The 25,776-nt window shown below is 42.5% G+C and overlaps 2 long non-coding RNA genes across 2 annotated transcripts; both read right to left on the reverse strand.

Moving 5' to 3' along the window:
- Positions 1-322: 322 nt before the first annotated feature.
- Positions 323-8,048, reverse strand: Gm40533. The gene is made up of 3 exons (XR_870920.1): positions 7,811-8,048; positions 4,466-4,556; positions 323-1,018 (listed from the first exon to the last, which is right to left on the reverse strand). It is a non-coding gene; the product is annotated as a predicted gene, 40533 (long non-coding RNA).
- Positions 8,049-8,873: 825 nt separating this feature from the next.
- Gm39372 lies at positions 8,874-20,323 on the reverse strand. The gene is made up of 4 exons (XR_870921.1): positions 20,269-20,323; positions 14,919-15,083; positions 9,085-9,280; positions 8,874-8,978 (listed from the first exon to the last, which is right to left on the reverse strand). It is a non-coding gene; the product is annotated as a predicted gene, 39372 (long non-coding RNA).
- Positions 20,324-25,776: the final 5,453 nt, after the last annotated feature.

The following is a 25,776-nucleotide window of genomic DNA, read 5'->3' on the forward strand; positions in this document are numbered from 1 at the left end:
GCATGTCTTATTCTTGAGACCATAGTGCACCCCTAAAAACAGGCTTGTCTGCCTGGATTCATGAGTTCAACCTTAAGAGAACAATTTTATTCAAATGATGTATACTAATATTTAGCTCGGAAAGAAAGTAGTACTAAAAAAGAGGAAAAAAGGGAGGGGAAGAGGAAGGGAAAGAGGGAAGAAGGGGGAGGGAGGGAGGGAGGGAGGGAGGAGAAAGGAAATATAAAGAGATTAGATTGACAATATATAGAAAAAAGGAGGAAGGAGGAAGAGAGGGAGGAAGGGAAAAAGGGAGAGGTGGAGGGAAGTAATAGAGATGTATGTTATGTTTTAACCTTCAATATATAATAATTCAATATTCAATAATAAATAAAAACATATTAACAGATCTTTTCCACCATGTCTAGTGGTCCATTTGATCCAAACTTGGATTTAAGTTTTAAAAGGCAAAAGAACAGAAGGAAGAGAGAGAGGCAGAAAAAGCAAGAGCGGCTCCTTAAATTCCACCATTAAGTGTGATGAGGGATGGTTTTCAGCCCCTAGACAGCTCAGGGCACTTCATAATAGAATCCAGAGCCTTTCACCCCTAAGTCACTGATTTGAATCCAAGCCAGGACACTATTGACAAAAGGCCATTACCTCTAGGTGCTGTCTGATGGCCCATGTGGAATGACTTGATGCTCCCTGTCCTGAGCCATGTGGACAGTTGCCCACGTCACCTTGTCAGTTTCAAAGGAAAATCAGATGAGCTGATGGATATAGAGACCAAGGCCCTCACACTGTGAGCTGGCGCCCTTCGGGTCAGAGTGGAGGGCACCAACTCCAATGTGTGAATCGGTCCCGATGTCCCTCATCACTTTCCAGGACATCAATCCATCTCACTCCACCATCACCTTCGATAGGGACAGAGGCTTTTTAAAATCATGGCTGGGACTTTAGCCCAGATTTATCTCCATTTTACCAGGCATGAGAGGTTCCCAGTGATGGATGCCACTTATATGAACTCTCAGTTCATCACCTGAAACAGAAAGAAGCAGTTGGTAACACCAGCATCGAGCCTTTGAATATCCAGTGTACAAATCAAATGTTACTGGATTGTGGCTTCTCCCTTGGACATAATGGATTCTACAGTGAAATAAATTATCTGGATTCAGCTAGCACCACAGGCTGGAATTTCTATACAAAAAGGCAAAAACATGTATGTTAGAGATGGCCATGGACACTGCATGGCTGTACATGTCTATGCTAATGAAGCACACATGTTAGAGATGGCCATGGACACTGCATGGCTATACATGTCTATGCTAATGAAACACACATGTTAGAGATGGCCATGGACACTGCATGGCTGTACATGTCTATGCTAATGAAGCTTCACAGATCAGTTATTTAACCCACTGCTCTTTTGTTTTTGAAATGTGAAAACTGACATCCACATAAGCCAAATATCTTGTTAAGAGGTTACACAAATGGGACTGGAAAGATGATGGCTTGATGCTTAAGAGCATGTGTTGCTCTTCTAGAGGACCTGAGTTTAGTTCCCAGCCCTCACATCAGACAGTTCACAGTTGCCTATAAGTCCACTTGAGTTTAGGGTATCACTAAGACTGACCCAGAAGTGCACACACTGGAAAACACATCTGCATGCATATATGCACGCGTGCACACACACACACATACACACAGCACATATACATAAAAGATACAGACACACACATGCATTCACACACATGTGCACACATGCACAAAATATACACACATGTATACCTCACACATACATGCCCACATAGGCACACATGTATATCACAGACATACAATCACACACACACACACAAACACATGCATATACATATTCATACACACACTCAGATACATATATATACTCACATGCACACATTCACACACATGCACATACAGTGTGCACACCCATACACATGCATACATTTATGGGCACTCACACACATTCATACACATATTCATGCATGCCCACAGACCAGAGCTCTGCCAATTACAGACAGATGTAGGAGAGGTAAGGTAAAACTCTCCCACTTCGACATCATGCACAAATTCTGGTACAATGAATCATCAGCCTAGAAGAATGAATGAATTAATTAATTAATGAGTGAATGAATGCATGCATGCATTTTAACTATTTTCTATTAGGGTTTTCTGGAAGCCTCCTGAGACAAAGACAAACATACAGGTGGCTCATCTTTAGGAGATGCTGTCATGAAACAGTGGTGGGGAGGGAGGAAGACAGAGAGGGGAAAGAATGTCATTCAAAATGTTTTAGTAGTCAGGACTACTGAGGAAAACCGAAGCCCCCAACAACAGGGGGGTTTCTAGGAGATGGTGGGACCTAGATAAGCAGAGCATTATCTCCTCAATACTGCTGGCTTGCCTGTGCAGCAGCAAAGCACACTCCTCCAGCCACAGATGGCCTCAGACAGAGGGTCGCAGGTGCTGGCAATAGGAAGCCATCAGCCTTCCCAGCGATGGGGGGAGGGTACTTGCAAGTGGGCCAGCAACAGATCCGAAGAGCACATCTGACTTTGAGAAGATAGTAAATGAACTGGGTGCCAAATCCAGGGTTCAGAGAACAGCCAAAAAGTGATTACTGGAACCTGCTCTGGCTCTCTTCTTCCACTAATAAACCCTAATAAACCCCACACCTGCCTTCACTTTACTCTTAGGGTAAACAGCTCATCACCGTTATCTGGATACCCATCTCAATTGCACAGCTAGCTAACAGAAAAGAGAGCCAATTCCTAACCTAAGCCACCCTCAAAGGTTGACATTTTTTTCATGTCCCCTCCTTTACCATTTCCAAAACGTTCTTGGCCACACCTCGGTCAGATGTGGTTGGGGACTCGGTAAAGATGGGGGAGGGCGGGGAGTCATATACTATTGAGCTCAGTCCTGCACATATTTTAAAGCTGAGACTCGTTCATGCATGACCTTTCTTGTCCTGTGAGCCACTGGCCATCGCTATGCCTGGCCACACGTTTGCAGAAGGGAGAAGCAGGAGCCTCTTTGTTTGCTTTTATCAAACCACAGTCACGGAAAGTCTGCTCAGAACAAAGATGTTGTGTGTATCCTTCACCAGACATGTGGTCCTCCAAAGAAAAAGTGCATTTAATGGTGAGATAGGAATGAACAGAATTGAAAGATGTGCCTTACCCCCACCCACCAGCAAACACCATGCCTCTCTGGCTCCTTACAGAAGCTGTCTCAGAATAGACAACATATACAGGGGTCAGGGGTGGCAGGGAGGGGGTCAGGCAGTATTTCTAGAGCTGAACAAAGGCAACCCAGGACTGGTAAATTCTTCAGATGAGGGAAACATAAACGGTTCATGGATGTGTGCTAAGGTGTAAGAGAGGAAGCAAGGCACATTAGAACGAAGAGCAAATAATGTATTATCAACAGCCCTGTGGCTTTGATGGGCAAAGGCTTTTATACACACGCTGTATTGATAGGTGTTTCAACCAGCAGTAAAAAACCATTCTTGACACTCATCTATAGGGAGGAATATCCATGTACTCTTGGCTGTAAGACCAATTAGCCTGTGAGAGTGGCGGGGTGGGGGGACAGAATATAAATGCAGGAGGCATCCGCACTTGATTACTCTAATGAAATGTCCATTGATCCTATAGATTAATGTGAGAAGGACGGCAGCTGCAGAGTGGCTAACACCTCCAGGTCTGCAGCTGTGTGTGAGGGTTCATGCACATGAGTGTGTATGTGTGTGTGTGTCTGTGTGTGTGTGTGTGTGTGTGTGTCTGTGTGTGTCTGTGTGTCTGTGTGTGTCTGTGTGTGTCTGTGTATGTCTGTGTCTGTGTGACTGTGTGTGTGTTGTATATGCATGTGCTCACACACACCCCAAGAGGCAAAGATCAAATTGGAAGAGAAGACTGTGCGTGTTTGGGTAAGACTGATTGCACAGGACAGAATGCAGGAAAAAAAAAAAAGGGTCTCTAGCTTCTTTGGAGGACAGTGAGACATGAGAGAGAGGGAGGGGGGGGGGAGAAGCCCAACTTCCCTCCCCCTTTCCCCTCTCTCTTATCTCCTCTTCCTACCCTATTTGACTTTGCTGCAAGGGGGACAGAGAGCTCACAGGTCACCTAGTTTTTGTTTCATTAATTTCATTCTGCCTTTAATCACCCAGAGCAAATGTGGAGTTCAAAGATGGCTCTTTGCCAACTCCCTGGTGCCTACCCTCAACCCAAAGCTGACTTTCTGCCCTGTGTCCAAGCCCATACTGTGAGTTTAGTAAATGCACCAACTAAGTGATTCACTCCCCCACTGTCTCAGGACCAACTGCCCCTGTGTAATCACTGGAGCATGACTCTATTCCCCCTGAACTCAGCAGCGATTTAAATTCTAGATCCCTAGAGCAAGAATGTTTAAAGGATATTCTCTTCATTACCAAGTAAACAGCTTCCCTCACCCCCTACCCACTCACCCTTATCCTCCACCCATGCTCCAAAGATCTTCTTTGCTGACACTGTCTTGCAGACTTGTAACAGAAGGCCTGAGAACCTCCAGAGTTCCACCTAGAATTACAAGGGCATCATTTACATAAAATCCCCACAAGCTCCACCTGATTCATCAAGATTTCTACTTATGGAACATTTCTACTTATAGCAACATGGCAGAAGACCACCAACAGATAAATGGGTAATACGCAACAATGCTTCATGATACTTATATGCAATGAAATTTATTCAGCCATTAAAGAAAATGAAATTACAAAGTTTTCAGGGAAAGGATGGAACGGGAAAAGATTGTTTTAAGTGAGGTCAGCCAGACTCAGAATGACAAGCCCCACACATCCTCTCCCACGTGCAGATCCTGGCTTCTAATGTTTAGATATGTGGATGTGTGTGGCCCTAAAAGTCAGGAAACTAGAAAGGAACCCAGGAGAAGAGAGAAAACAGCCTTCTAGGGTGGATGTTGTGGCAGTAACAGAATGCATGCTATATGAAATTATAAGGGGGAATAAAAAGAGTGGAAAGACATAAGACAGATGCAAGGAGAGGAGGAGGTGAAGGCAGCAAAGATCAATTAGGTATGTGTGAAAATACCTTCAGGGGCCAGCGAGATGGCTCAGCAGGGAAAGGTGTTTACCACCAAGACTGACAACCCGAGTTCAATCCCCATGACACACACAGAGTTAGACCCCAGGACACACAACAGTAAAAAGAGAAACCAACTTCATATGTGTCTTCGAACCTCTCTCAGGCATGCTGTGACAGGCACACAAACAAAAACAAGCAAACAAATAAAATGTAATTTTCCAACTTTAAAAGTGAAAGTGTAAGGGGGAACCCATTACTCTGTGTGCTAATTTAAATATTCAATACAACCAGCAGTAAATGGACAATATCAAACAAACTCAACGGTATTTCTGGAGAATTTTTGTCTCATATTTCTTTGAATAAACATTTTTTAACCATACAAGTCTTTTGTATATACACTGTTTATGAAAATACATTGCATAAAGCATTGTTTCTGATTTTCTGTTTTTATGGAATTTCTGTGTGTGCATATGTATATGTATTTCTGCCAATATAACACATTATATTGATTTTATAAGCAAATAATACTTGGAGAACTCTTCAAAAATAAATAAAATAGAATAAAACATTTTTAAAGAAACAAAAAGAAAACCCTAGGACAATCCTGTATCAGTAGGTGCCCAGTAGCAGCAGAGCTTTTCTAAGAATCCCCAAACCTGCTTTGCCCCAGAAAGAAGAACTCAGCTCCCAGGGGACATCTTATGAGATCAGAGAACAAGGAAGAGAGGGACCCCATAAGAAGCTCCCACTAGGAAGTAGCACTCTGTAAGCCTGGAGTGCAGCAACATGGAAACACCCATGGTCAAACAAGTTAAGTACCTGCTGCGTCTCCAAGAAAGCTGTGTGCTGTCCCTAAAGTTTGCTTATTGTGACGAGTGGTTTGTGAGTACTGGACAAGGCCACTTCCTCAACATCTGCCATGCTTGCCACCAAGCCAGTATGATCCAGTCCAAGGAATCATTTTCAGTGCTTAGCTGTGACATCCCAATTGATGATAAATGCGTAGTTACTGGTTCTGTGTACAAAAAAGCTTCAGTGTATGGAATCTCTACTACAAACACTATGTGATTTTTACGTTTATAGTTGAATTTCAGTCAATGTTTTGAGTTTGGAGGAATATTAAAGACCTAACTTTAAAGAAAAAAAGAAACAAAGAGAAGTGAAGACAAAGAAGGAGGAGGAGAAGAAAGAAAAGAAGAAGAGAAGAAGAACGAAGAGGAGAAGACGTGGAAAACGAAGAAGAAGAAGAAGAAGAAGAAGAAGAAGAAGAAGAAGAAGAAGAAGAAGAAGAAGAAGAAGAAGAAGAAGAAGAAGGAGAAGAAGAAGAAGAAGAAAGAGGAGGATGAACGAGGAAGAAGAGAAGGAAAGAAGAAAGAGAAGAAGAAGAAGAAGAAGAAGAAGAAGAAGAAGAAGAAGAAGAAGAAGAAGAAGAAGAAGGAGAAGAAGAAGAAGAAGAAAGAGGAGGATGAACGAGGAAGAAGAGAAGGAAAGAAGAAAGAGAAGAAGAAGAAGAAGAAGAAGAAGAAGAAGAAGAAGAAGAAGAAGAAGAAGAAGAAGAAGAAGAAGAAGAAGAAAGAGGAGGATGAAGGAGGAAGAAGAGAAGGAAAGAAGAAAGAGAAGAAGAAGAAGAAGAAGAAGAAGAAGAAGAAGAAGAAGAAGAAGAAGAAGAAGAAGAAGAAGAAGAAGAAGAAGAAGAAGAAGAAAGAGGAGGATGAATGAGGAAGAGGAGAAGGAAAGAAGAAAGAGAAGAAGGAGGCAAATGAGAAGGATGAGAAAGAGGAGGAGGAAGAAGAAAAGGAGGAGAAAAATACCCAGAGAACCCTGTTTCCAAACCTAGACACAGGACTACTCTACGTCTACTAAGAGGATGTGCAAAGTCTATCAACAGTCACCTGCTCACCCAACCACCAACAAATGGAGTACGACAACCACACAGACAGAGGCCACAGCATGGATGGAAGAGCTGAAGCAGCTGTGGGGCTCTAGTCACTCATTCTCATGCTTTGGCCCAACTGTGACCTTGCCTCTCTGTTCCTTGCAGGTCATCTTACATTGAGTACTTTATAGAGCAAGATAGATAAAACTACACACTACAATGCAGGGTGAAAGCCACCAAGTCCTGCGAGCAGCTGTGGAGCCAATGGTAACCACTGGGAAAAGGAGTTGGCTTTCTTTATGGAGTTGAGGGAGATGGTAAATTTAACCTATGTATATCGTATGAAATTTTCAAGGAATTAATAAAATATGTCTTAACTTTCTTAGAAAAGAAAGAGAGAGAAAGGAAGGAAGGAAGGAAGGAAGGAAGGAAGGAAGGAAGGAAAGAAAGAAGGAAAGAGAGAGAAGGAAAGAGAAAGAGAAAGAAAGAAAGAAAGAAAGAAAGAAAGAAAGAAAGAAAGAAAGAAAGAAAGAAAGAAGGGACGGAGGGAGGGAGGGAGGGAGGGAGGGAGAGAGGGAGAGAGAGAGAGAAAGGAAGGAAGGAAGGAAGGAAGGAAGGAAGAAAGAAAGAAAGAAAGAAAGAAAGAAAGAAAGAAAGAAAGAAAGAAAGAAAGAAAGAAAGAAAGAAAGGCAGCTGCTGTCAAACCCCTGGGAGTTTTTTGTCTTTTTTGTTTTTTGTTTTTTTACTACCAGCCATGAATGGCTCCTACTGAGGAATTGAATGTCCACAGACAATGAACCCCACCTGAGCCAGGAAGTCTGGACTCAGCAGGCTGGTACTCAAACCCACTTACCTTTTATTTCCTCAGGGACCCCAGTGGCTAGTCAGAACACACTGCCCACTCTTTACCTTGTTTCTCTGCAACACCAGTGGGAAGGAGCCCTTTAGAGGAGCAAGGAAAGGTTGATGAGCAAGGGAGCTGCTTGTCAGGCTACAGCAAAGCCATTACTCTGGACATTTCATTTCAGAGCATCTATGTCCAGTATCTGCTTGTTCCACTCACTATCATTATCCTGCTTTTCCATACAGTTAGGCATTGATCTTAGACTGAGATGCTATGGAGACAGACAGAGAGGCAGTAGCCAACACTCTGCATGTACACTGAGTCTGACTGGTAGACACCTGATTTCAAGACATGGTCTTCTGATTTCCAGTTTCCCAAAATCCCCTTCACCTGCCGGCACCATGCAAGTCCATATTTTAAGGAGTGCAGGTCCAACACTCTTTTTTATTGAGAAGCTACAGAACTCTAACTGGCGGTTCAATAAATTGTATTACATCCCCCTCGCACCGAGTGCCCTACACGCTCTGGCTTTTCCATGTGTAATTGCAAGCTGTTATTAGCCCTGAGCCGTGTCCGTTACTGGCCACACTCTTGCTGAGCGGTCAATTTTTTCCCCTGCCATTTCCTTTGCTCACACCATGCTGACCACGTTGGCCAGAGGCGGCCCGGGGTTTATAGTGCAGCATTGATTTTTCTTTTCTCTCAATACTGACAGAATCATAGATCCAAGGCAAATAAAGAAATGCATTCTGGGGTGATGAAATGTCTCTCATTCAGGCTGGATTGAATCAAAGCCCATCACAAAAATGGAGGGCTCTGAAATGCTAGGGAAGCTCATGCCTCAAATTGTGGAAAAATAAATTTTATGTTTCCCCTACTTTGCTCTGGATTTGTAAATCACTGAGGACACAGACAATCAAGACAATGACCAAAGCTGGGTAGCAGCAACACCATGAACAAAGAGTTGCTGTGATCACCTTCATGAATGAGTTTTGCTTGTAATTTGGTTTTAATGAATTCTCATTTATTAGCTTAAGTAACACACAGAGACACCCACAGACGTGTCCTTTCTGTAAAAATGTTGAGTGAAACTCCATCTTCGCTAAGAAACACAAGGGCAGTTCACTCAGATATGAAATTCCAACTCATCCCTGTTAGAGGGGCAGCAATGGCTGGCCTAAAAAAAAAAAATGGAGGAAATCTTCATTCAAACAAATAACACCAGTTGACATGCTGTGCTGTGTAAATATGACCCACAGTAATTAATTTGGCTATAACTGTACCTTGTCGGTAGAGATTAATCCACATTTGATCTTCAGCACACACAGAGCTCATGTTCACAGAGACAATAGGATACCTAATAAAGATTTCTGATGCAGGAAGTCTGGAGACCTGGGTTTTCATCCTTGTTCTTCCATGAAACAACAAAGCATTATCGTGAGCACAGTCTCTGCCTCTCTTGGCCTTTCTTTTCACATTCTGAAAAAGAGAAGTAGAAACAATGACCATGCATACTTTTGATGGTCCAGTGGGTTGCTGCATGCCAGTAGTTGATGTGGAGACTAGGGCTTCCTATGTGTCATGCATCAGAAATGGAGAAGTGCCATTAAGAAGGTAGGTGTTAAAATACATCACTGAACAACATGGCTGCTAACCCCCTGAAGACTATTGCCTAGGGGCATTCTACACATAGCTGTTGCTCAGAAAGACTATTGTGTTATAATTATTACTGTTCATTGTAGCCATACAGTTTAGAAATGAACCTTTATGAGCTTGATCAATAATGACTTGTGTATGTTTGCATGTGTAAGCAAATGTATGTATAATTGTCTGCAGGAACGGTTTGTACTTACCATTCTGCCTATAAAGTGACTCATTTCCTATGCCCAATTTTGAGACCATTCAAAACTCAGGTATGTACTTATTTGTTTCTCCTAATAACCAGAAAATAATTCAAAATAATGTGTCATTCACGTGTAATTGAGAATATAAATTGAGATCCTCCTGGGTTATATCTCAGCACAGAGGAAAGAGACATGGAGAGGAAAGAGAAAGTATCTTAGTTAGGGCTTCTATTGCTGCTATAAAAGAACATGACCAAAAGCAACCTGGGGAGGAGAGAGTTTATTTTGTTTTCATATCCTGAGTCACAATCCATAGAAGGAAGCCAAGGTAGAAACACAAGGCAGGAAACTAGAGGCGAGGACTGAAGCAAAAGCCATTAATGAATGCTGCTCACTGCTTGCTCTCCGTGGCTTACTCAGCCTAATTTCTTATATAACCCCAAACTGCCTGCTCAGGGATGGTACTACCACCAATAGACTAGGTCCTTGTGAACTAATTGTTAATCAAGAAAATAACCATCAAACATGCCTAAGGGAAATCTGATGGAGACATCTTTTTTTTTTGCTTTTGCTTTTCTTTTTTTTTTTTAATTAGGTATTTTCCTCGTTTACATTTCCAATGCTATCCCAAAAGTCCCCCCATACCCACCCCCCCCAATCCCCTACCCACCCACTCCCCCTTTTTGGCCCTGGCGTTCCCCTGCATTGGGGCATATAAAGTTTGCAAGTCCAGTGGGCCTCTCTTTCCAGTGATGGCTGACTAGGCCATCTTTTGATACATATGCAGCTAGAGACAAGAGCTCCGGGCTACTGGTTAGTTCATATTGTTGTTCCACATATAGGGTTGCAGTTCCCTTTAGCTCCTTGGATACTTTCTCTAGCTCCTCCATTGGGGGCCGTGAGACATCTTTTCAACTGAGGTTCCTTCTTCTAACCCTAGCTGTGTCAAGTTGACATAGATAGATGATAGACAGATAGATAGATAGATAGATGATAGATAGATAGATAGATAGATAGATAGATAGATAGATAGATAGATCTCAAAAGGGAAGGGAAGGTCAATGCAAGTTAAAGCCCCAAAGAATATATTAATATTAAAAATAATTTATATAACCCATCAAATCCAGGTCCCCAAAACTTGAAAATATTATAAGCACAACTAATAAACTTCACTTGTGAAAGTCATGTGGTGATTCCAAATAGTACAGGATACCTTTCATATCCCCACACCTCTGCAAAATCAAAGTTTTGGGAGATGCCTAGCTTTTCACTCAGCTCTGGTGTCTCCCATGTAAAGTACAGTCATCTGAAACTCAACCATCCCGAACCATGAGAGCCTGATCAAGACCTTCCACAAGAAAAGCATGGTTCAGTTCTTTAGTTTCAAGTGTAAATGACTACAGCTAAGAACTAGCTGGTTGTGGCATAGTCAGGCTTCAAGTGCTCAAATGTATCTATAATTGGAGATGTAAGGCCCTTACTTGAAAATCAGGAAAAGCCTCTGTAGTTGTCTGTGCTTTGGAAACTGTGAGTACAGGAACCCATGAGACAGGCAAGGCTCTGAATGTCAAATCTTCTGGCATCTCTGGCCTGTACCCTCTAAGGACAGAAAAGAGAGTGAGGCTTTTCTTCTTGGCTGTTAACCTGAATCTCTGCCTCAGATTGTCCCCAGGAAAAAATCCAGACTTTATTTTGTTTTTCAAATCTTAAAAAAAAAATCTCTTTCCAGGTCTATTTACACTGAATTTGGTTTTCATGGTAAGGTTTTTGTTTGTTTGTTTCATTAATAATACTTGGTTTATTTGCTATAATAAATAAGATGGTAAAAAAATCTCTATTCAAAAAGATCTCTAAATGTAGAAAATATTTCTAGAATTAAAATCATGGATCAAAGACTCTAGAGTTTTCTAACTTTTTAACAAAATATTCTTAGTAATTATTTGAGACTGTCATACATATATACAATGTATTTTGTTCATATTTATGCCCCTTCCTCTCCCTGAACTCCTCTAAGATCTATCTCCTATTTTTCCATCCCCCCCCAACTTCTTACCCCTCAACTTTTCATTATCCCTTTTCATTGTGTTTTTAAAAGTCTCTATTCAAAAAGATCTCTAATTTTTATATTCATTCCACTTTTATATTCCATTCCATTGCCCATATATTCATGGGTATGAAACCACACCTGTTAAAAAAAGAAAGGGAGGGAGGGAGGGAGGGAGGGAGGGAGAGGGGGAGAGGGAGAGAGAGAGGGAGGGGGAAGGGGAGGGAGAGAGAAGGAGGGGGAGGGGGAAGAGGAGGGGGAGGGGGAGGGAGAGGAGGAGGGGGAGAGAGAGAGGGAGAGGGAGAGGGAGAAGGAGAGGGAGAGGGAGAGAGGGAGAGGGGGAGGGGGAGGGAGAGGGAGAGAGGGAGGGAGAGGGAGAGAGAGAGGGAGAGGGAGAGGGAGAAGGAAAGAAAGAAAGAAAGAAAGAAAGAAAGAAAGAAAGAAAGAAAGAAAGAAAGAAAGAAAGAAAGAAAGAAGGAAAAAGAACCTGAATCTCCACGAGCCCAGAGGCCATCAACTGCCATTGGATCCTCAGCTAGTGGTTTGGAGAGCCCTTCCTGGTTTTCTGCATCCCTGGTTTTGTCCCTCTTTGGGGTATCCATTTGACTTTCTTCATATGACATAATCCCAGTTATAAGCATAAGTGGTAAGACCTACAAAATTCTAATATGTATAAAATGTGCCCAGTGCTTTTCTGAATGTGATCTAGCCGATTCATAAAAGTCGTTCCTCAGACAAAGCACACACAGCAAGTCAGCATGTTTCTTAATCCCAGACTCCCCTGTGCTTATACTGTTGATGTAAAATAGGTATTTACAATCACTTGAACCAAAAAAATACTCAGTTCTACTCTTGGGTCTGGGAGAATGCACATTCAATGAGCACTTGCAAGCTTATGTGAGTCAGGGTCTTGTTCATTGCCATTCTAGGCCTCTTGGAAAAGCAAATACATTTTTAAAAAAAATAAGTTCAAGATTCCAGCAGTAGGGAGAGCCTGTGACAGAGATGGTCAAGAGTGTGAGAGTCTCACACATCCATTTCATCTGGAAGGGGACCCAAAGACCTGAAAATGCCTCCCTGCCATATCTGAGCTGAAATTTGAAGGCAGGATGAAGAGGCTGGAGCCTGTGCAGCAGCATCAGGAAGGACAGGAAGGAACTTGCTCCTCCTGTTCAAGGCAGCTCTCCTGCATGCATGCCTTAGACAGCCTTGGCCTCTGAGATACTGAGAAGGAAACTCAAAAACATGACAGTGTACGGAGGGAGGGAGGGAAGCATCTCTGGGAGAAGGGGCCAGGTGCCTTTTCCCAAAAAGGCTGGGCAGAAACCTACAGTTGCATCCTCCAATGCCATGAACAGCCCTGCACTTATGAGCCAGAAACTAAAGGAATCAGATTACCACATGGTTTTGCCCCAAGACACTCAGCCTTGCTCAGCAAGCTCATTGAATTCTGGTAATGGCCAACCTGGGCATCTGGAAGAGAAGGCCAATCTGGGGCTCTGAGAGTAGACCACCCTCAGCTTCCACTTACCTCGGTAGCTAAAGAGAGGAATCGAAGGGAAGAGAATGAGGCAGAGGAAAATAAAGTTGGCTTTGGGGAGGAGAAAGACAGAGACAGCGGTGGTCTGAGGCTGTGGAGACAAAGAAAATTCACCCTGAAAACTCACTCAACAGGTTCTTGGGAGGTGGTCTGACAGCATCAGGTTATCATTCACCTTAATTCAAATCAATTCTGATTTGCTGGGACATCAGCTGTCTGAAGAGATAGGTGACTTTGCCAATAGATCCCAGCTTATCATTCTCACTGGCTAAATTAGTAAATTTAACTAAGATGCAAAAAAAAAAAAAAAACTTTGGGGATTTGGTGAGGGGAGATGTCTGGATGGAATCATAAGTATCAAAGAAGGCTAATCATAACACTGTGTGTGTGTGTGTGTGTGTGTGTGTGTGTGTGTGTGTGTGTGTGTGTGTGTAAGAGATAGAGGAAGAGAGGGGGAGTGTGAGTGTGTGTGAGAGAGAATGTGAGTGTGTGTGTGAGAGAGAGGGAGTATGAATATGTATGAGAGAGTGTGTGTTTATGACTGTGTGTGAGAATATGAACATGTGTGAATGTGTGTGAGAGTGTGTGTGTGTGTGTGTGTGTGTGTGACTCTGTGTGTGTGACTCTGTGTGTGTGTGTGTGTGTATGTGTGTGTGTGTGTGTGTGTGTGTGTGTGTGTGTGTGTGTGTGTGTGTGAAAGGGAAAAAGGAAGAGAGAGGGGAGAGTGTGACTGTGTGTGAGATTGTGAATATGTGTGTGTGAGTATCTGTGTGTGTGAATGTGTGTGATTGTATGTGTGTGTGTATGTGTGTGTGTCCATATAGATAATTTTCTGTCTCTTCAGGGAACTTTCAAATCATCTAAAGAGTTGGTTTTCCAGGCATGTTAGGTGCCAAAACTCAAATCATTCCTAAAATGAATGATGGGTCATCATTAATATGATCACTGCAACCTAAGTATTTGGAGAAAGATGAATATAAAATTTAATTGTACACCAATATTCTTGTAGTAGGTCCTTTTAGAAATCTTAGGATGTAAAATTGCCTCGCCATTACCCCAAATCTGAAGGAGAAACATCCCAGCTTTGGGTAGCTTTGCTATGAATTTTAACAGGCTGCCTTTTCTCCCTAGGAAGGTAAGGGGACATTTAAGACAAGAGCATTTGGAGGTATCACCTGGAATAGAGAATTCCACACACCAGCAAAGCTAAGCCTCATGGTGCTGTGTCCCCAGTGTTGGGAACCATACCTGTCATAGCAGAGCCACCAATAAATATCTGTTGAATGAGAAATGATGCAATGTGTGAATGAGAGGAAAGAATGTCCTGTTTCTGATGAACTTCTTCAAACCAAATCTGCCTAACAGCACATCACGAGTATGACATTTTGACAGACCCCTCCAGACCCAGTTGGTATCATCTGCTTGTAAATGTCTTCCTGGGTTTCCTCCTGGCTGGTTCCTCATCATCAGATTTCAGTGAATTACTACATCCTCAGAGGAGCCACCAATGATCACTCTTCCGTGTCAGAGGGAAAGATACTATCTCATGAGGGGACATAAGATGCCTCCTTTATCTTCTCCAGGGAGATTATTACTCTCATAAAATACATTTACATCATATGTTCATTTTTGATGACTGCCTTGACAAATACCATAAACTTAGTGGCTTGAATATAACATGGGTCTTACCTTAGTTTTGTAGTTCAGAAGTTTGACTCAAGTCTAACTATAATCAAGTTAGAGTGTCCATGAGGCTCAGACCCTTTCTGGAGACTCTCCTGGAGACTTCATTTCAGAACCTTTTGTATCTTCTAGGACCCATCACAGTGTTTGGCATGTGACCCGTGCTTCTAGCTTCAAAAATGAATGGTATTGCATTTGTCAGATCCTTCGTTCATGGTAGCATCTCTCTCCGGCCCCACTCAAGAAGGATGGTCACTTTAAGAGCATCTGTGATTAGACTGGCTCTGCCTTGATCCCTTAGGATGATCTCATCTCAGATGGGCATGTAAGAGCCAGGAGATGGAAAAGAGAGCTGTGAAATCCAGTCATCTAGACAACCCTGACTATTACAGCATAAATTCACAGCAGCTATGGCTGCCTTCATAGGATCAAGCCAGCTATAATCCCAGCATGTGTAAGAGAAATGCTACCGAGGCCCCATCCCAGCTGAGGTGCTACTAGCAATTAATGGCCACTGGAGGAGGAAAGTCTAGTTGGGAGAAGAGATAGTCAATGGCAGGTTGCCCATGCCACAGTAGGTGACTCCATACCCACATGCATCTCAGTAGCTCCAAATAGATTCAGTGGATTATTGTTTTAAGTAGAAATTAAATGAGGAATAAGATGTTTTAGGAGGTATTGGAGGGATATAGAGGGAGGAACTGGTAAGTGGATATTATCAATACGTGTAAAATCTTCAAATAAACAAAAATAAATTCTAAAAGATCTTTAACTTAAGACACTTGCAAAGTCTCTTATGAACAAATCCCAGCATTTGGGAGGCAGAGGTAGGCAGATTTCTGGGTTTGAGGGCAGCCTGGTCTACAAAGTGAGTTCCAGGACAGCCAGGGCTACACAGAGAAACCCTGTCTCAAAGAAAAAAAAAAAAGAAGAAGAAGAACATAAAGATCCTTTTAACAGGCCTAGAAATTAGAAGATAGATTAGAGAGGGTAGTATTATCCACTATTTATCACATATGACAGTAATTTATTATTGAGTAATCTGCTGTCAATTTTCCACAGGTTGAAAACTTGGCAGCCAAGACTTTGTCTAATTTGCGATTAGCACCGAGAACAGCAGCAAGTACATGTGGCCACCTAGGAAAGTTTGGTGAGAAAATGAACAGGATGCTTGTTTTGATCTTTTGTTGTGCTGTGGTCCCTGATTAGGTACAACGTATTTCTGCTTCACCAAAGATGCTCTTTATAAACTGACCACAGTGCTGCACTATAATTCTTCAAGACCTAAATCAGGGTAAGAGCATTTTAGTAAAAGGTACAGAGAATAAAAATAAGAGAATTAGAATGTTCAGCTTAAGAAACACATCTAAATCACAGTCCCTCCTATAAATTGTGCAGAAGAGGGGACATAAATGCTGTTAAGGACCAGAGATAGTAGATGGATACTAGTAAATGGTATTGTCAGGACCCAGCCGGGCAGCTACATATATGAACTCACAACAGTTGTGCAATCTACCTTAAGGATGGATCTACCTTAAGGATGTGGCCCCTGGTAGGTTAACCACACTCCAGCAGCAGGACACACATCCAAGAGTGGATAACAAGAATACGTGAGCAGCATCCACTGCACCTGATGAATCATGAAATAAAGAGCAAACAGAAAGGACACAAAGTTGCATGGGTTGGGAATGGGAGATGGGGTGCGAGCATGAATATAGTCAAAATACACTGTATGAAGTTCTCAAAGAGCTAGTCTTTTAAATGAGAAAGAGAAGTATTTGAACACTTCATACCCATCCATTTACTCTAAAGGAAAAGTTCCTGGTAGAGTTTACTAGAAATAAGCTTCATCTGCAGTCTGTCTTCTTCCAGCAATTTCTTGCTATATGAGATAACAAGTGCTTGAAGTGGAAAAACTTAACATCTGTAACCTTTTTTTTTTCCATTAAGAATATTGCAGCATGAATCCAAAGGATGGATTAATAAATTCCAGTGCTTTGGATTAAGGGCAGTGTGGTCTCTCATAATGTGAGTGCCCATCATCAGTGTAAGCACAAGCCCTACTGCTTTCAGGTTGTGTCTGCCTAGGAAACTCACTTGACAACCTCAACATTCTCTCAAAGCAGGGAGAAGGGTGCCTTGCATAGAATCAGTGAGAAGGAACACCCCACTGCACCTCTGTAGTCATCTTGAAGGCTAGACGATGGAAAGCAGAGAAAGTTAGAGGGAGGCAGAAAAGAAACAAAGACAACTGGGCAAAAGTGAGTACTGCCAGCCTGCAAGCAGGGTAACTGACTGTTACAAAGAAGAAATCAGTCATCATGGCAATGCATCACCTGGGGGTAAGCACCCAAGGAAAGCATTTCTCCAGAGATGGTTTACAGGGATAAGTTCAACCTAGCATCTGAGTCTTCCCTCGGAGAACACTTCCTGACTTCAGATGATGTACCAACACAATGTATGCATAAGAGAATTCAGGACATATGTCCATCAGATCAAATAAAGCTTGAGGTGACTCAGCTTGTGATGGAAGATGACCTGCCTGGTGACCCTGCAGGTCACTATTCCATTCTAGCTAGCTAAAAGGCAGAGAGTTGATGAAAGAAGGAAATTAGATGAACTATTGTTTTTAGCGTTTTCTTCGTCCGTGGAGCATCTTCCATCCAGATAGTTAAAACTACTCTCCACAACCCAAAGGACTAAGATCCAGCTCCAAACCTTCTAAGTGTTAAGTGATCACTCCCAGCTTTCAATGATAGACTCATTCCCAGTTTTTGAAAATGTGTCATCTCTATAGCTGATTCCTTCCCTTGGCTTTCCAGACATCATAATCACTCGATTAGAAGAATGAGATGATTTATATCACACTAGCAAACATCTCAACATCTCAGTGTTTAACGCATAAGAGGTTTACTTGGTAGTGCCACAATCTTGGCAATTTATCTGGGCCATTTGTTCCACAGAGTGACTTAAAAACTCAGGGTGATGGAACCTCCAGGTCTTACCCCTGTACTGTCAGATCACATGACCTCTCCTATTGATACAGCAATGGCAGAAAATGCTGGGTGATCTGACAGGGCAATGCCATGCTTCCACCCTGGAGTGGTATGAGCCCATTCCACTCTTCACCCACTAGCCAGTCAACTAGAGGGGGCTGGGGAAGCATAATCTTCCCAAGAAGCAGGAAGAGCAAGTTATAGATGAGTCCTCTCTACATCTAAAGTCCTTTAAAACTACAGAGTCTCGGAGATACATCAAAGACACAAACCTCTGGGTGTGGGTCCCAGAGATCTTAAGAATTGGCTTTGCCTACAGAGACTTGATGTGCCTGGGTATGAAGATATCCAGGAGGCCCTCACCCTCTCAGAGGAGAAGGGAAGGGAGGATAGGGGTGGAACTGTATGGGGTAGGCAGGTCAGGGGTAGCAATTGGGATGTAAACTGAATAAGTAAAATGGAAAAAAAAAGAGTCAGCTTTGAGAACATGTTATTCATTCTTTTTCACCTCATGTTTTTATTTTTCATCTTCATTACGCATGTTGCCTGAGGATAAATGCCGTAACTTAATCTTAACTCAAAAAAAAGTGTTTATTGGTTATACCCAGTAGATTAGAGTCTGATTTGATGTTAAATCTTGAGCCTGAGCACAGGACCAGACCATAAGTCTGGTGTTCAGAAATGTGGGCACTGGGTGAGTCACTGGTAAAATTTCTTTTTAATTGAGACATAATGTACATGCCACATGGGTCAGTGGCTTTCAGTACACTCACCAAGATTGTTCATTGCTACCAAACCCTGGGATGTTTCCATCTTTCCAAAGAGAAGCTCCAAATTCATCCCTGATGAGCCACTTCCATCTTCCTGACCACTAATCTGCCATCCTTCTGTTTCTGTAGATGTGATTATTCTAAGCAGTTCAAATGTAGTCATATAGAATGTGCCTTTTGGGTCTCCCTTCTTTCTCTTACTACAATACTTTCGAAGTTCATCCATGCTGAGACTTAAATCAATACTTATTTATTGCTAAACATGATCCTACTATATACCTCATTTTGCTTAGCCATTTATTCAATAATAACTGTTTGGGTTGCTTCCATGGGGGAGGGGGATGTCAGAGAGAACATGGTTACAAACCCATATGCACCAGTTCTTGTGAATATGCTTCCAGTCCTCTAAGACCTATACCTAGGGATGGAACTGCTGGGCGATATCATAACTCTTTGCTTTACAGGGCTTGGTCAAGTTTATTTATCAAAATATTATAAGAAAATAATGTATGGGGGAGATTTTCTAAAGATCAAATATTAAAATAATAATGAAGACTGAGGAGAAGGCTTGGTCAGTAAAGTACTTGCCATACAAGGATGGAGACCTGAGTTGGAGCTCCAGAATTCATGTTTTAAAAAAAAAAAAGCTGGGTATGGTGCATGTTTGTAACCATGTAACCATGGCACTGGAGAGACAGTGACTAGAAGACACTTGGAGCTCACCCATCAGCCTAGATTAATGGGTGAGTTCCAGACAGTGAGAGACCTTACCTCTAGACATGAAGTTGGGAGGAGATACACTGTGGGGGGGAGGACATAGAAGGGAGTTGTGGGGGGGAATAAATGAGAGGGTGGATATGATCGTGTTTCATTGTTTACATGTGTGAAATTCATAAGAACATAGAAAGTATAAAAGTAAAAAATATGGATAGTTTCTAAAGGATGATATCCAAGGTTACTCTCTGACCACCATGCACATGTGAAAACATGTGCACCTGTACACATGACACCATGTACACTAAACACACACACACACACACACACACCAATTAAACAAAACAAGAATGGCACTCTATGCACACTAAAACTGGAGTAAGCCCTAGATAGCACTGAACTTCAAAAGCAAGAAACAGAACCTTTCACACACAGTAGGTGCTCAAGAAACACAACCCACTGACTGATTTCTGTAATCATCGAACAAGAAAAGAAACAAATCACTAAGTGGTGTTAACGATCCCGAGCATTGTCTCCTGACAAGCCGAGGCAAAAGAATCGGGGGAAGATCATGAATCTGGGTTTGATTTATTTTCCTGAAACCCAACAATGAATGCTTTCCTGAAATGAAATAAATTTACCTTTCAGGGTTTCCATACTGGCAGCCTAGCTCCTGACACAGGCTCTGGTGTGAACAGCCTGATAGCTACAATGGTGGTATCCACTGGGTACAGGCAGTGTTTAGGAAGACTGCACCCTGCCAGATCCTTCACAGAAGCACTCTGTCAAATCTCCTTTCTTTGTAGGTGTTAAATATGGAGTCACGCCCCTCCCCAGCAACCCCAAGGAGGAAGCAGCAATCTTTTCTTCACTAACCTGCAAATTGGTATCCATTCATAGGAGACATGTCACTGCTGTTTCGGGCAGCGTGCTCATTCAGGTGTTCTGTCTAAATTGAGACTTTTAGGCACTAATAATAATTAACTACTTTCTTAGCAATGAAAAAAGTCTTAAATGCCTATTTACTTAATGGTCCCCTAGGGTGTCTTTGTTTTGAATGGGATAAAAAAAAATCTTAGCTGCAAAATAAGCAGGTGATTCTAATCAATAAAGCCAGAGGACTGTATTGATTACAAGAACTCCATTCTTTAGTCATTAACCCTGTGAATTCTCTACCAGAGCTGGGGAGGACTATTTCTATCTGTCAGGTCGTAGGCTCATTCAGAAACTAGAATCTCATTTTACTCTTGTGCCCACCATTCAGCCAACAGGGCCCACCTTAAGAAATCCATCCCACAGACAGGCAGGTGACCCCACTCCCCCTCTCCTAAGAGCTTTGGATCTTGCTCCCTCCTGGTGATGATAGATTTCAGGGTAGGAAGCAGAGCTCAGCCTGGTGTTTCTTTTTCAGAGGCAAAGCTCCTGTTGGTGGTAGCCAAAGCTTCTGCATTACAAAGGATTAAGCATAGTGTTGACTTGATTAATGAAAAGTAGTAGTTAACACTATGCGATCTGTGCAATGTAACTGCAATAGTCTGGGTCCTCTGAACTACCTAGGTGTACGAAATTTATGGTCACTGATACGTAATGAACTGAACATGGGTTCTACTCGTTGTTTTTCTCTGAAATCCCATCTAATAAGCAACCCAAGTGTGGTCAGGGATTTGAGGTTCAGTGCTGACTCTCCCTCTAACCCAGGCATTTCCTCTTCCATGCCTGTATCTTCACCTGTAAGTGATTTCATTTCAATCTGTGTTTAATGGTTTAGTGAAAATGCCTCTCACTGAGGGATGAGGCAGATTAAGTTTTGTAGGTCTAAAGGAGAACAACATACAGCACCGCTCTGCACTTAGACACCCCTCCCTCCAAGCCTCGGGAATCAGCTGGGAAGCAAGGATGAAGGAGTCATTGGATCCAGAGGTCAGGGAGAACCAGAGGGAAACAGAATCTTCTGAACAGGAAAAGAGTGCTGCTGTCATTAACTCACCACAGCTATGGTCACAGGCGTGAGATCTGCACCAGATCAAGCCAGTCAGCTCTCTAGCTTTGGAGAAGTAAAGGGAGTCACATGCCACACGTTTAATTGAGGAGCCATGGCCATTGGGAAAGGAAGAATCGATGTCTCTAAGGGTAGGTCAACCACACTCCAGTGGATGGCTCCATCGCCAGGACAATATGCAAAGCACAAATTGAAGTCTACTGTTCATTCATTATTTTAAGTGGCACGAAGCTGGAAAGTAGGAAGGCAGAGGTGGAGCTGGGAGGAGTTAAAGGAGAGCAGGGGGCAGGGAGCTGAGTTCGGTGAAAACCACCTGAATTGGAGGCCAACTTGGTCTGCAGAGCGAGGTGCAGGACAGCCAGAGATATGCAGAGAAACCCTACCCTGATGGGAGAGGGGGAGGGGAGAGGGGGAGGGGGAGGGGGAAGGGGAGGGGGAGAGGGGGAGGGGGAGGGGGAGAGGGAGAGGGAGGGGAGAGGGGAGAGGGAGAGGGGGAGGGGGAGAGGGAGCGGGGGAGGGAGAGGGAGAGGGAGAGGGGAAAAGAACACATAGTTAAAACAGTCTTGACATAAACAGAAATTACACCCCGTCTACTTTTCCAAATACAAATTTACCACAAGTACCTGGAGCAGAGATTAATGAGATAAGCATATCCACGTTGTTTTAAGCAGTGCACGTTCTTGTTTAGAGTTAAGGAAAATGTCCACCAAATTCTAGAAGCTAAAAAATTCAAGAGAACAAATCATAGAGGCCCAGGCTGCCTTTGTCAAAGATTAAAAATAAAAACTGAATCACGGAAATTAATCCCCAGAAGTTAGAGAGGAAGCAGAAAATGGCAGCCACCTAGCTCTGATACTGGGGGGTGGAATATAATTGAACGGTGTCTTCTTCCTTTTGCCTGTTGATGTTCATTATCTTTTTTTATTTCTTTTTTATTAAACTAATAAAACTTATTTTAAAATATACAACTCATCCTTCCAGTTTCCGTCTGTGCCCAGAGCAGATCCTGTGCCACAGCGCTCCATACCCAAATACTGCTTGGAGAAAGCAGCTCTCCCAGGGGTGCAGACACACCTGTGAGCACAGATAAGACCACCACGTCTGATCAGAGGGACCATCTCAGAACCCTCAGGTCACAGGAACAGAGGAGCCACCTGGGACAGGATCCTTCCGGTTTCCATCTGTGGCTGGAGCTGTCTGCAGCTCTCTCACGGTGGTATTTGGGTATGGAGCACTGTAACACAGGATCAGCTCCAGGAGCAGACAGAAAACAGAAGGATCCTTGTTCATTGTCTTAATAAGTCTTCAAGGCTAGCCTGGGCTCCAAAATTGTTGACAGCAATACTGGAAAGGACAATTGTAGCAAATACTTACAGGATTGGGATATTTCTGAGGATGTTACAATGAGACCTGTAGCAAAACCTTCCCCTGGCTGCCTGGCTCCAAACATCCCCTTCCACTGCCTCACACACCCTATCAGCTAACAAGATGCTCTTGAAGCTAGCTGACCTCAAAGAAGCACAGAAAGTCCATGTTTGACTACAGCATTCTGCATCATGAAAGGGGGGTGGCTAAGAAAAAGACATGAGGCGTTTTCTCAGAAATAGCTCTACCTCAAGACCCAGCTATACCACATCTGGGCATATATCCAAAAGATGCTCCAACATCCCACAAAGGCACTTGCTCAACTATGTTCATAGCAGCTTTATTTGAAATAGACAGAAACTGGAAACAACCTAGATGTTACTCAACTTAAAAATGGATAAAGAAAATATTGTAAACAATGGAATACTATTCAGCTATTAAAAACCAAAATATCATGAATGGCAAATGGATGGAACTTGAGAATATCATCCTGAGTGAGGAAACCGAGTCTCAAAAGTACATGGTATGTATCACTTATAAGTGGATATTAGCCAAAAAATACAGGTACCATGTTACACTCCACAGACCCAAAGAAGCTAAACAAGAAGGAAGACCCAAGTGAGGAGGCTTGAGTCTCACTTAGAAGTTGGAATAAAATAGCCATATGAGGCAGAGGTAGGGAGGGAACTGGCAGGGAGCGAGCATGGGGCAGGAAATGGGGTTTCAAGATCGGGTATGGGGAAGGACAGGAGCGATGGCTAGATGGCCATGAAAATGAATGGAAATCTGCAACTTATAGGGGTAAGGAGGTAGAGGACATCTCCAGGAAGATCAGCAGAGTCAATTAACCTGGTCCTTTAGGGCTCTCAGAGTCTGAACCACTAACCAAAGAAGATACACTGGCTGGACCTAGTCCCTCCTGCTTATATGTAGCAGATGTGCAGCTTGGCCTCCATCTGGGTCTTGGACAACTGGATGAGAGCTATCCCAAAAGCTGTTGCCTGGACTGACTTGTCTGGCCTCAGGGGAAAAGAAAATGCCTCGCCTCACAGAGACTTGAAGTCAGGCTAGGAGGAATAGCCAGGAGGCCCCCACCTGCTCAGGGGAGAAGGGGAGAAGGTGGGAAAACGATTATAGAAGGGGGTGGCCTAGAGGGGGCAGTGAGCAAGATATAAAGTGAGTAAGTAAAAAATTAAATTTAATTTTAAAAAAGGAAAGAAAAGCCATGAGGAATAAACAAAGAAAAGATTACCCCTCAGAAAAATAATCACTGCTTTCCACATTGAACCCCAAAACCAATGTGATAGCTTTCATGCTTTTTTATCACCTAGAACTTCTTATTGTACATTTTGGTATTACTTCATTAAACATCATCACCTCCCATTGTGGAAGCCACATCTAGTCCACGATCATACTTCCAGTTGGTCCCACAAATTAACACATTGGCTTCTCCATGAAGACTAACATTCCTTCCGGAAACTGACTACAAATTTAAATTCCATTAAAGGAAAATTCCACCCATTAGAATCTGAAAAATACTATATATTCCATCCCAAATCAAGACAACTAAATTATTTTCTCAATAAAAAAATACACATATATATGTATGTACACACACAAAACACACACACACACACACACACACATATATAATATATGGAGACAGAGAGAAAGAGGTAAATACTATTCTAGTTTCAAGAGAAAGAAGTGAATACTACTCTAGTTTCATTTACATTTTCCTTGTGTGGTGGTTTGAATGAAAATGTCCCCCATAATTTCTGGCATTTGAATGCTTGGTCCCTAGTTGGTGGCACTGTTTGGGGAGGCTTAGGAGGTGTGGCCTTGTTGAAGTACAGCTCTTGGGGCAGACTTTGAGACTTTAAACTCTAGTTCATTCTATCTGCTTCTTGCTTACAGTTAAAGATGTGAACTCTCAGCTGCTGTTCCAATCACCATGTCTGCTGCTTCCCTGCCTTCATGGACTCTGACCCTCTCGAACTGTGAGTTGAAATGTACTCTTTCTTCTATATGTTGCCTTGATCACAGTAATAGAAATGTAACTAATTCATTATGATTTAAAACAAAACTTTGACCAAAAGCAAATATCTTCACTGCAAAAAGTTATCTTTCCATGTGGATAACACATAGTTGTCAACCATTTTATCTCCTGGAACACCATTAACGAAAGCTCTCAGCTAGAGGTGGGAAAGGGTCTCTAACCACATATTCACCTTCTCAGCTATTTGCATGTGCTCAGGAAGCAATTCTGCCTTGGGTTATCTTCATCTACCCAGCAAAACCCACAGACACAAAATGCAGATCTTTTCAGAGATTGTGCCCTTCCTGAGTCTCTGCGCTGACCTCACTCAAACACAACGGGATATTTTATCTTGGGTGAAAACAGAACAAAGAAAGGTTATATTGCAGTAGCTTGAGACATAAAGAATCAGCAAGCTGGAAGAGAAGTACATAGCTAAACCAGTCTAGGATGCTCAGAATGTTAGTTACATATGTCTCATTGCTGTGGCAGAGTACCTGACAAAAGTGACTAAGGAAGAGGTTTGCTCGGGCTCATAGTTCTAGGATGTACAGTCCACCATGACAGGAGCTTGAAGTAGTTGATCATGTTGCATTCATAATCAGGAAGCAGAGGAAGATGAGCACTAGTGCCTAGCTTGCCTCTTACTTCCACTCATTTCAGAACCCCATAGGATGGTACCATCACATTTAGGGTGGGTCTTCCCACATCAATTAGCCCAAGCTAGGAACTCTCCCACAGACATGTTCAGGGATTCATCTTCTAGGCAATGATTCTTGACCCTGTCAGTTGACAATCAATAGCAATCATCACACTTAGCAAGACACTGCCTCGAAAAAAATAAAAAAAAAAAAAAACAAGACAATAAAGCCTACCAAAAAATCGCATACTAGAAGTAAAAAAAAAAAAAAAAAAAAAAAAAAAGTCTAGACTCAAGATTAAGCATATCTGAGGTCTGGTCTTCTGACCTTACATGAGGCAC

This window comes from Mus musculus, chromosome 9 (assembly GCF_000001635.26).
Source record: "Mus musculus strain C57BL/6J chromosome 9, GRCm38.p6 C57BL/6J".
NCBI lineage: Eukaryota > Metazoa > Chordata > Mammalia > Rodentia > Muridae > Mus > Mus musculus.